This window comes from Lygodium microphyllum, chromosome 16 (assembly GCF_053477565.2).
Source record: "Lygodium microphyllum isolate KBCC chromosome 16, Lygodium_microphyllum_v1.1.10, whole genome shotgun sequence".
Taxonomy (NCBI): Eukaryota; Viridiplantae; Streptophyta; class Polypodiopsida; order Schizaeales; family Lygodiaceae; genus Lygodium; species Lygodium microphyllum.
Window position 1 is genome coordinate 103,345,866 of NC_141150.1, and position 12,510 is coordinate 103,358,375.

The 12,510-nt window shown below is 39.8% G+C and overlaps 1 protein-coding gene and 1 long non-coding RNA gene across 5 annotated transcripts in view; one reads left to right on the forward strand and one right to left on the reverse strand.

Annotated features, from left to right (window-relative positions):
* Positions 1-12,510, reverse strand: part of LOC148023180 (putative trehalose-phosphate phosphatase C) — a 171,483-nt gene that overhangs the window by 147,178 nt on the left and 11,795 nt on the right. The gene's annotated exons all lie outside the window — the stretch shown is intronic.
* LOC148023181 (uncharacterized) overlaps positions 1-12,510 on the forward strand; it is a 170,683-nt gene that overhangs the window by 147,099 nt on the left and 11,074 nt on the right. Inside the window, exon 3 of the long non-coding RNA XR_015693623.1 lies at positions 3,478-4,041. This is a non-coding gene — a long non-coding RNA (uncharacterized LOC148023181). The remainder of the gene's footprint in view (positions 1-3,477; positions 4,042-12,510) is intronic.

The following is a 12,510-nucleotide window of genomic DNA, read 5'->3' on the forward strand; positions in this document are numbered from 1 at the left end:
ACCTTTCAGATGAAAATCTTGGATCTCCAAGATCCTCTACATCTTCATTGTCTCTCTCTTTGCTCCTCTTTCTTCATCCCTTTTTGGGCCTAAGAGGAGATGTTCAAAAACCACTTCTTCAGTTTACACACTTCATTTGAGGTTTCGCACTGACAGTCCCAAAAAGAGCTGGTGTCCACATTTTGGCCACTTTTTCAGTAGTCACCCACACAGTGGTGCGCCACCCTAGACAACTTATGCCTATAAATAGGCAATCACTTCATTCATTCTTACTAACCACTTCAATCATTTTTCACTCCTCTTCCTCCGTCACTCCAACACTCTTTCCTCTCTACTCCACTACTGCCCATACCCCTATTGGAGGGTAGTTCATTCCCTCATCATCAGGTCTACGTTTGGAGGTCTTCTACAGCTAGCAACCTTTTTCTCTTGCCGACATCTCCCCCATCATCCGGTGCCAATCTTCTTCAACTGGCGACAACCTCCATCCATCAAGTATCATCTGTATCTTGCATTTAGTAACCTAGAGGCATTTGTTGTGCCATCATTGCTTCCTAGTAGCACTTCTCCAACTTGCGTTTGCTGATCAGGGGCATCAAGCGTCAACTTTCCTTACCCAAGCGTTAGTCTCCACCGACTAACATCATCATCTACCTTTGCATTTGGCAGTCAAGAGGCATCTAGCATTTGCGTTTTGCATCCTCACTCACTCCTTAGCATCTGAGAACTGCACTTCACTCCCTCGACAACTGATGATTATCTTCCACATCTTTGATGGCATTAGAGGACTGCGGTTCACTCCCTCAACAGTTGTCCTTCACCTTCTAATGATTACTTTGATAGCCCACTACCCAGAGGACTACATTTCGCTCTCTTCATTGTGCAAATTCCCCACAGGTGCTATCACCTGATTCAAACAAGACAATGCAGTTATCTTCTGAGCTTCGGCTCCGTTGTATCATATTTTCTTCTCATAGCATGATTCAATGCATCATCACCATATTCTTCTTGTTTCTAAGTTTCTCTTCTCACTCAGTGTTTGCCATACACACACTGTGTTTTATGGATGTCCAAGACATTTCCATCAAGGTTGTCCACGTCCGACCGACGAGTCAACCCGTCCTGTCCTGTCCGCGGTTCCTTGTGACCCGTCCGACTACGACCGCCGCCCCGTGACCGTTACCCTGCACGCAGGGCCTGACTCCCGTATGCCTAGGCCTTGCAGTCAATAAAGTTATAAACGGTCACTTTTTTTACCGTTTTCAGGCCCATTTTTCTTTTCTTTCTTACCTTTCTTTTCTTCCTTTCTTTTTTCTTCTTTTCTTTCTTGAATCTTCTCTATTCTTTTTTTTCTCTCTCTATTCTTTTCTTTATTTCTTTTCTTTCTCTCTATCTTTTCTTTCTTTCTCACAAAGACTCGAGAAAAGATTAAAGATTAAAGTTTTAAACTAACAAGTTTAAAAACTTTTGACTTGAATCTCTAAGTTTATGTTTTAACATTTAAGTTCAAACATTAAGCAAACTTAAAATTATATGTATTTTTTCTTTTATTGAGCGTAACATCGCGCGTAGGTCCAAGATTTATTAGTCCGCTTAGTACCATACTAGCATCGGACTGTACTAATCAGATGCCATCGGACGTGAAAACCATGATCTCCACTGCAAAAACTCTCTCGAGGATTTGGACAAAGATCATCCATGCTCTCTACAAGATATCAAAGAGGCTTCAGGGTGGTTTTGAGAGGAGGACACCTTAATGCGGGCTTGGGAGTCCAACTCCTCCTTTCACATAGACCCTCGTATGGTCTCATGTTATAGCCTATCTTATTGGTCAGTCATTTAGTAACATATTGCTCAACAAACACAAAATGAGCAAATGTTCACCAAATTCCAATGTCTGAATTCAAACCATTAACAAATATCAAGAGGTGAGTTGTTGGCCATAACATTGCATCAATCATCTTCATAGTCTCCCTAAAGCTAGCACTATGTATTTTCCTTGCATAATATATCATTGGGAATGGTTTTCAATGGTGATATGAAAGATATGGAACCCATCATTGATAAAGAGTTGTTTCATTGCACCTTTGTGCCATGTAAGTTGACCCAACATCAAAAAGTTATATGGAAAATGAGTTTTAGAATACTTTAGCAACATCTTTTTGGGCCTTTTGGAGAACTTAAAGAGTGAAGAAATTGGTGATTTAGAATAAAAGTCACCATTTGATTTGTATCTTATATTATTGGATCAACCTATTCTAAGTGACTAACATTCTTTAGAAGCTTTTTCAAGCAACATGAAAAAAATAAAAGATGAAGGAGAGCCGAAGGCAAGCTAAATAAGGGCGGGATGGCCAAGATTTGCGAGTGCAAGGTGCCAAATTCATGCCCTGATACAAGTCTAGGTCTCAACTCTCCATGGTTACTTATGTCCCCAAGATGTGTTTTTCCAAGCTCAAGATTAGCATGTGATTTACTTCTAGCTTCTTGAGCAAGCACAACATTGAATAAGTTACGTAGGACATGGACAAGCCAATCAATGCAAGGTTTTAATGGTTGCGAGTCACATATTTAATTAATTGCTCGATGTGTCAATGCAAACTACACATTTGTTTAATTAGGGCTTTTTGAGCCTTAGGGTGAAACTTTGAATAAGATTATTCAATATGGCAAGAGGCCACAGTTTGGACCTAGGCAATAGATCTAATAAATTTTGAAGTTAAGTATACTCTTTATGAGTAAAAACATGCAAAAAACTGAAAACCATTTTTGCAAAGGCTGAAGCATGCGAATTGGGCATTGATTGTGGCACTTTTGCATCAAGTTGCTGCATCTTCTTAAATAGTCATGGAAGTTGGAGGAGGGAGGAGGGAGGAGGGAGGAGGGCAAAAGCTTTTCTTGCAATCGTGGCAATTTGGATTATAGCAATCATGGCTAGCCTGTATGCATTGCTAGTGATAGCTTGAAGCTTCTCTATTTAGTGTAGACTTGTTATCTAGGGTTGCATGCAAACTATGTGCATCACTCCCAATCCTAAGGGCATAGGATTAGCTATTGGTAGTGGGTTCAATCTACATGCAAGAGCTTTTTGAGGAGTTTTTGCAAAAATTGATGTTCTCAAGGCAGATCCGATCAGTTTGGAAGTCTATCTAGTCACACTATTGGTGATAACAGCTTGTCACTTAGCAAGCAAACAATGTTAGGATGATGCATATTGAAACTCAAGGTTTCAGAGCACAATCAAGTTTTGTGTATCCAGTTGGATTTGCTTTGGTGAACTTAAAGACATACCACAAGGAACGCCAAGCTTTGGAGCCATTCCTGTTTTGTGTCACTAGCTGGGAGCATTCTAGCTACCTTGTGATAAGTGTGTTAATTGTTTTATTGCCGATTTCAAGGTTAAGTGCTTTGCTGAGTAAGTTTATGGTTAGTATTCTTCATGTTTTCTAAAGGCCAGTTTCATGATTCCGTTGTCAGGACATCACCAACTTTCTCAAGGGGAGGAGTGTCAATGGTCACTCACATGCAAACACTTCAACTGATATCAGCAATATGTATTTGTAGAGTAAGTTGATGATTACAACCCTTTGTGTTTTCTTAAGGCTGGTTTCATGGTTCGTTGTCAGGACATCACCAACTTTCTCAAGGGGCTGTGTGAGTGATTGCTCACATGCAAACAGTTACAACCAGATTTCAGCAATATGTATTTCTAGATGCATCAAATATTTTCTTTTTTTCATGGCTTACAATAAACACTAGATGTAGGTCCTATGGAATGGTCATATGCGCAATGATCACACGTGGAGTGGACAAACTGTTTGAGGAAAATATATGGAAAGTACAAGTTCTATGTTGAGTTGTTTGGTTCCATTAAGTGTATGCTTGTTTACATTGATGCTTTCTCATGTACCCTTCATGTTTTCTAAAGGCCAGTTTCATGGTTCCGTTGTCAGGACATCACCAACTTTCTCAAGGGGGGGAGTGTCAATGGTCACTCACATGCGAACACTTCAACTGATATCAGCAATATGTATTTGTAGAGTAAGTTGATGATTACAACCCTTTGTGTTTTCTTAAGGCTGGTTTCATGGTTCATTGTCAGGACATCACCAACTTTCTCAAGGGGCTGTGTGAATGATTGCTCACATGCAAACAGTTACAACCTGATTTCAGCAATATGTATTTCTAGATGCATCAAATATTTTCATTTTTTCATGGCTTACAATGAACACTAGATGTAGGTCCCATGGAATGGTCATATGCACAATGATCACACATGGAGTGGACAAACCGTTTGAGGAACATATATGGATAGTACAAGTTCTATGTTGAGTTGTTTGGTTCCATTAAGTGTATACTTGTTTACATTGATGCTTTCTCATACTCACGATGTTTAACCGGTCCGGTCATGGATTCTTTGGGATGGCCATAGGCGTAAGTCTTGTAAAGCAGTCCGGATCCCTTGGATGGCATGTGTGTGTGTATGGTTCCTTTGGTATGGCCATGAGGGTAATTCTTGTAAGGCATCCATTATGGGTGATTAAGGCATCTAGTGGAACATAGTGCTTGTGAAAGCATTTGTATGTTATATATAGATTCATGCTTGGTATTGTTTTACAAACATTGTTAATGTGTTATCAATTGGTTTTCAAACTTTTGTATGTTATATATAGCTTCATGCTTGGTATTGTTTTACGAACATTGTTAATGTGTTGCCAATTGGTTTTCAATCTTTTACTACAAGTTCTATGAGAACAAGCAAGAGATGCAAGTCATAGTAATGTGACAATATTGCACAATCAAGTATATACCAATGCTGAGGGAGAGTGCTAGAGAGTGGTGTACTTTGTGTACAGATCCCGAGTAGAGGAATCTCACCAGATCAAGAGTAGATGGAGTAGACTAGAGCCAAGGCTAATATCATGTGTGTTAAGCGACTCAAAAGATGAAGCAAAGTTCTAGAAGAATACAGTCCGACACTCAAAGGGCACGAGATCCTTTTTTTCCTCCCAGCCTTGCCTAGTTATTGCTAGCAACTCTCATCGTAATCCGATTGCCAGCCGTCACTTGTTGGTGAGTCCTACTATTCCTGGACTCTCTTTAATTCTAGGTTCCCCTAAACCCCGTTCGGGCGCCCAAAGCCCCCGGACAATCATCCCTCGTGCCTGTTTCCCGTAATTTACCTTATTAATATAACATTTCCTTCCCCTTAAAAATCGGTTTCGTCCTCGAAAACGATACTTGGAAGGTCTAACTGTAAATTGGGAAACCTTTTTCTTAAAGTACTTACTCGCTCCCATGTTGAGCTTTCTTCTGAACAATCTTTTCACTTGACCAAGCATTCTTGATAAATTGTATTCCTTGTTCGTCTATTACGAACATTTAATATTCTTTCCGGTTCATGTGGGATAGATTGGTCATCAAATAGCTCCTTAATGTTATCATTTAAGATTAAATTACCCAAATCACGCAGTTTTTTCCTTAACTTACTCACATGAAAAACTGGATGTATTTTACTACCAACAGGTAGTTGGAGCTTGTAAGCCTTTTCTCCCACCTTTTTAAGTATTGTGAAAGGACCACAATACCTCAGGCACCTTAAGATAGACCAATTCTCCTTCTTCAAAGGAGATGTCTCTTCGGTGAGGATCTGCATATGCTCTAGCTCGATTTTGAGCTTTTTTAATATTTTCTTAAGCAAATTTTAACATACTATTCATATCCTCCAAAAAATCCTTGGCTGCCTGAACCTTTTCCTTATGCAGTCCTACTGCATGAGGAGCTCTGGGCTGAAACCCATACATTAACATGAATGGACTATATCCAGTGGAAGAGTGCTTGGCACTATTATATGCAAACTCTGCTATCGGTAGATACTCTTCCCAATTAGTTTGCCTTTTACTTACATATGCCCTAAGCATATCTTCAAGGATTTGGTTAACTCTTTCAGTTTTCCCATCAGTTTGCGGGTGATCCGCCGTACTCATGCTAAGTTTAGTATCCAACTTCCTAAATACCGCACGTCAAAATTGACTATCAAATTTTCTATCGCGATCAGAAACTATATTTGCCGGAAGGCCATACAATCGGTATATGTTCTCTACAAACAATCTAGCCAATTCTGGTGTTTTAACATCAATTGAAGTTGGAATGAACCTAGCCATTTTGGTTAACCTATCCACAATCACCCACACAGAGTCGTGCCCCCTCTGTGTTCTAGGTAAAGCAACAATAAAATCCATGGAGATACTCTCCCATTTTCCTGAAGGAATCTCTAGTGGATGGAGAAGTCCTCCCATTTTCAATCTTTCAGCTTTATTAACCTGGTATTTATTACATTTGACCACATAGTCAAGGACGTCCTTATTCATTCCAGGCCAATAGAACTACCTTTTAATAAGACTATAAGTCTTATTAACTCTTGGATGTCCCGCACTAGGGGTATCATGACACTCAAAAAGTATCTGGCGCCTAATTTCTGTATCTTTCGCAACACATACCCTACCCTTGTAGAGTAAATAACCATTATCAATGGTAAAATTCTTCCACTTGAATCCGGTTTGAGCAACCCCTGATGCTCCATTTCCTTGTTGAACATCCTCAGATATTTCTTCCTCAGTAGAAGTACTTTTATTTGGATCCCCATTTCTTATTGCTTCCCATATATTGGAATATGCCGGATCAACCTGGCATATCCCTTTTAAAGATTCAAGCAAGTCGGAAGAGAACTGAGTAAAACTCAATTCATTTATGATGGGCATTCTGCTGAGTGCGTCAGCTCTATTATACTTTCCTTTTCTATATCTTATCTCATAGTCGAACTCTTGGAGGAGTTCGGCCCATCTGGCTTTACGCCCATGTAAATCCAGTTGATCATTAAGCCACTTAATGCTTTCATGATCCGATAAAATCAAAAGTTTAGCACCATACAGATAGTGCCTCCATTTCTTCATTGCATGTACTATTGCATACAGCTCTCTCTCATAAACAGAATAATTCTGTTTTGCACGGTCTAATTTCTTGCTTTCAAAAGCAACTGGTCGACCTTCTTGTAATAAGACCGCGCCTATCGCCTTATCACTAGCATTAGCTTCAACCACAAATGGTTTATTGGGATCCACAATTAATAGTACTGGAGCTGTAGCAATAGCTACCTTAAGTTTTTGAAAACTTTCATTTTGGTCTGTTCCCCAATTAAAACTTTTTCCTTTCCCTTTAAGTTGGTCTGTCATTGGAACAGCTATTTTGGCATAATCTCGTATGAATCTACGATAAAATCCAGATAAACCTAGGAAGATCTGCAGCTCTTCCAGGTTCCTTGGAGATGGCCATTCAATAATTACCCTTGCTTTTTCTGGATCCATCTTGATTCTCTCTTTCGAGATAATATGCCCTAAATATTTGACCTCTTTTGCAAAGAATTCACATTTAGTTTTCTTCGCATAAAGGAAATGTGTTCTGAACAATTGGAATACCAATTGTAAGTGTTCCAAATGTTCTTCTTTTGATTTACTAAAGATCAAGATATCATCCAAGAAGACTACTACAAAATGTCCTAAATAGGGCCGTAAGACACTATTCATCAGCTTCATAAAGGTAGCTGGTGCATTAGTGAGGCCAAAAGGCATCACCAAAAAATCATAATGCTCGTATCTAGTACGAAATGCTGTCTTAGGAACATCTTGTGCCTTAATTCTTACTTGATGATAGCCTGATCTTAAATCTATCTTTGTGAAGAATTTTGCCCCTTGTAATTGATCAAAAAGATCTTCCATTCTGGGCATAGGAAATTTATTCTTCACCGTTATTTTATTAAGTGCTCTATAATCAACACAAAGTCGCATAGAACCATCTTTTTTCTTTACTAATAAAATTAGCGAAGCCCAAGGTGAATTACTGGATTGTATAAATCTTTTATCAAGGTAATCTTTAATTTGTCTTTTAACTTCTTGGTGCTACGTTTCACTTAACTTATAAGGTGGTTTAGAAATAGGGTGAATATCCTTATTTGTGTCAATTGGGTGACTTATATCACCCCTATTTGGTGGAAGGCCACTTGGTAAATCAGAGGGAAACACATCTTTAAAGTCATCTAACAAACTACTTAATTCATTATTTACATTCAACTCACAAACATAAGAAAATTGTTGTTTAATATTACAGAAAGTAAAAGTATTTTGTACAAGAAGAGACCATAACATATATACCTCACAAGCTTCCTTCTTTATCAGCTTCAGAACCTCAGTGGAACACAACAAAGGATTATCAGATACTTCATGTTCACCTTGAATTACAAAAGTCTTACCATCCCTTTCAAATTCCAGTGTATTATGATGATAACTACGTTTTAAGGATGGTTCCAATCCCCATAGCCACTCCCTCCCTAGAGCAATATCATCTCTTTCCATGTTCATAATTTGGAAATCAAGTTTATCTTTATATCCTTGAATCTCAATTTCCAAATTGGATACAATTGTATCCCATATTTTATTATCTTGACCTTGCATCATACGAACAACATATTAATGCCCATTCTTTTGTTGGGGAAGTTTCAATTTTTTAACAAGTGCATAATTTATAAAATTATGTGTAGCAGAGTCATCAATCATGACTCTAACCCTCTTTCCAGCTATCAATCCATGCACTCTAACTAAATCATGTGGCCCAAAGGTAGGCTGCCACATAGAAGTTGACATACAACACTTGTGTTGTACATCCATGTGCAAGACCTCTAAAGATTTATACCTTTCATGCCCCTTTAATTCTAAGGTCTGCACTACATGGATTTGTTTTTCTTTTCCCTTGCCCTTGTCCTTATCCTTTCCTTTGTCTTCCCCCTTTTTCCTTTGAGGGCAATTCCAAGCAGCATGATTAGGGGATAGGCAATTGAAACACAGCTTTTCTTTTTTGGCCTTATCAAAGTCGTCTGGACTTAACTTTGGCCTTACATATTGTTTCTTTTCAAAAGGTTATTTTTTACCCTTTAAAAATGACATTTTCCTTTTAAATTTGCTCACAAATTTTGAGGTTTCCAATTCCTTAGACTTGGGCTCCGTATCAGTGAGACTAGTGAGTGTACCTGGACGCATACTATCTTCATTGATTAATGCAAATTTAATTATCTCTTCCAGCGTCTTAGGTGAACTCCTTTTTACTTCCTTTTTACAGGCCTTATCGAGTCCCCTAATGATTCCTCTTGTCTTTTGAAATTCATCTATTCCTTCCAATTTGAGAATTATCTCACGATATTCCTCCAAATATGTCAGCAGGGGTCTTCTCTTTTGTCTGACATAATCCCAATCTTTCCAATTTCTTTCCATTTCATTTTCAGGAAGGAATTCTTTCAAAAAGACGGATTCAAATTGAGCCCACGTTTTAGGTATTTTATTTGCCTCCTTTAAAGTTCGCCACCATTTATACGCTTTTGGCCCCAAAGTTAAACTGGCCTCCAGTGCTTGGAGATGTAGTGGAGTATTTTTAAGTTTATGTAAATCTTCCCATTTTTGGAGAAAATTAAAGATTGTATCTTTATTTCTATCTTTTTCCTCCCCGTGAAACTGAGGGTGTTTCATATCTTTTAGAACTGGATTATCCCTCAACTTGTGGTGGGGTTCCTTAGGATCTCGCATAGTCACATCTAAATCTTTCGATGAAGATGGGATATCCAAGGTTTCTATCTTATTTTTATCTCTTTCTAATAATAAAGTTAATTGAGATTTTATTTCAGTGAGTGTTTGAGTTAAAAATTCCATTTGAACCCCCTGAGCTTGCACACAAGCAGTAAGATCATCAAATTGTTCTCGTGTAGCAAAGAATTCTTTCCACTGTTCTTCTTGCATCTCCGTTTCATGGGGATCTACCATAGGGTGGTCCCCAGAACTAGAACCTTCCATTACTCCCTCTTTCCCTTTTTCTGCCATTAATACACTGGAATTGGAAAGCAAAGATAATAAATTTGCATATAAAGTAAAGTACTTCCCTGGTTATAATGGCAGGGCAACTGTTGCTGGTTTTATTAATAAGCCCGAAGAGTAAGGAACAATTTTTGTCTTCCCGGACTAAACCAGTCACGCTGGAAATGAAGTTCTTCAGCAAAAAACGGAACTATCACGTGAACCACCAGTATGTCTTTTATGTGTAGGACGAGTCTAACTGATTTCAGTCAGCTGATAAGGGATTTGGCTCCTAACTTCAGTCGGCTGGTGACGAACCGTTGAATGATTGCTCTCCCAAGACAATTGGTGTGACATGAGGCACGTGAACTTTCCCAAGACAATTGGTGTGACATGAGGCACGTAAAGTACTGTCTCACGCGAAGAGACGTCTCCTTGCGGCGTCTCACGGTCCTTGCGGCGTCTTACGCTTTTCACCTTCCCTCGCGGCGTCTCACGCTTTTTATCTCCTCACGGCCAGTTTTGACGTATGACGGGTAACGTGTCCGTCAAATCGCCTGGCCTTGCCTGTAATCGCCTGAAAAAGACTTCATGAATGACTAGCAAGATCAGGACCCGACGGCTCCAGCAAGATGCGATGGCGGCTCTGATACCAATGTTAAGCGACTCAAAAGATGAAGCAAAGTTCTAGAAGAATACGGTCCGACACTCAAAGGGCACGAGATCCTTTTTTTCCTCCCAACCTTGCCTAGTTATTGCTAGCAACTCTCATCGTAATCCGATTGCCAGCCGTCACTTGTTGGTGAGTCCTACTATTCCTGGACTCTCCTTAATTCTAGGCTTCCCTAAACCCCGTTCGGGCGCCCAAAGCCCCCCCGGACGGTCATCCCTCGTGCCTGTTTTCCGTAATTTACCTTATTAATATAACAATGTGTAAGCATGAGACAACCATTGCACATGTCCTTCAACAAATCTTTGCCAAGGGATGTCATAATGGGGGGGGCAAACTGCATGGACCAAGTCACAACGATGAGCTTGTGGTGTAAAGTCCAATGTGACTGGTGCATGATACCAATCAATAATACCTATAGGTGTCCTGAAAGGTATTGAATAAGGGACTGTCCATATGCCACATTCAACATTTACCACTAGGATAGGGTGGGAACCAAAAGGAATGGGAACACTAGGTGTAGGTGCTATTGAGAAACCACTTCTTCAATTTGCACATTTCATTTAGTGTTTCGCACTAACAGCCCTAAAAGGGCTGGTATCCACATTTTAGCCACTTTTTCAATGGGCACCCACACAGTGGTGCGCCACCCTAGATAGCTTATGCCTATAAATAGGCAATCACTTTATTCATTACCACCACTCTCTCTTCAATCATTCTTCACCACCTTCACTTCCCTACTCACACAAGCCCCTTCTACTACCCTCACACACCTTCAAGAGGACATTGCGGTTTGTGGCTCATGGCTGCATTCACCCTTCCTCTTCTACTCCAAGCGCCCTGTTCCATCATGAGGCCTTGCATTTGGGGCATCTTCCACCCCGCATCACTATCATCTGCTTGGTGTCAACACTCTTCTCCTTCAAGCTCCACCTTCACCTACGTTTTTCACTGTGGAGATCTTCTCCTTGCCTAGCATCATCCCCCTTTGAGCATCTTGTGCACTCTTTCCTTCATTTATAGTATTCATTCATTCACTTCAGGGCTATGTTTCTTCTCTATTTGTGTTTGTCTTTGCGTTTTGCGTTTTTGCATTTGTGTTTCAGTTCTTTGTGTTACAATAGTGATCATGCACTCAATGCTTTTTTTTGCAAACCCTAGCATATCTCAAAATGGTATCAGTTCCGGTACTCTTCTAAAGAGTTACCTAAGGCAATCATGGATTGCTTGGTTTGTTATTGATTACACTATACATCACATGTTGATCCACGATGGCTCAAACCACTCCATCTTCGGATCCTCTCATGCTTTCTCAAGCTACTCCTATGGTGGCTCTATTGAGGCACGCTCCATCTACCAAACCAACCTCAGCCCCTTTCGATGGTGGTAGTGCCACACTGAGGAGGTTGAGAGGGGGTCTTCCCTAGGAAGGTAGCGCAATTTTCCCACCCCCTAGTATCCATGTTCATTAATGGCTAGCCATTGGTGTGGTGGATCTTGGATCTCCCCCTCAATTAGTACCCCGTGGTATCTCTCATCGGTTCGATCATTAGCTTTCCTTAGGCTAGTTTCGTAGGCATCCTAGGTCATCCTTAGGAACCTTGGCTAGTTTTCTTTAGGCTTAGCTGCACTTTTTCAAGTTTTCCACTTACACCTAACACTCATTTAGGTCTCTTTTTCATTTAACGTAGCATCCAAAGCATCTCAAAATGAAACATCTAGTATGTAGGTTTCTTTCTTGATCCTTCCATGCTGGGCTTTGTATTTCAGTTAGGACTAACATTGCACACATATTACCGGTTCTACCTAGGCTGAAGGTATATTTTTCCAGTTTTTGCCTTGGTAAATATTGCCTCCATCAACATTGAGACGAAGATAGTACCTTCTCTCTTAAGATCAAGCATCTTTTTCCCTTATTTTGATATCCACCTTTCTTTCCTTTCAGTT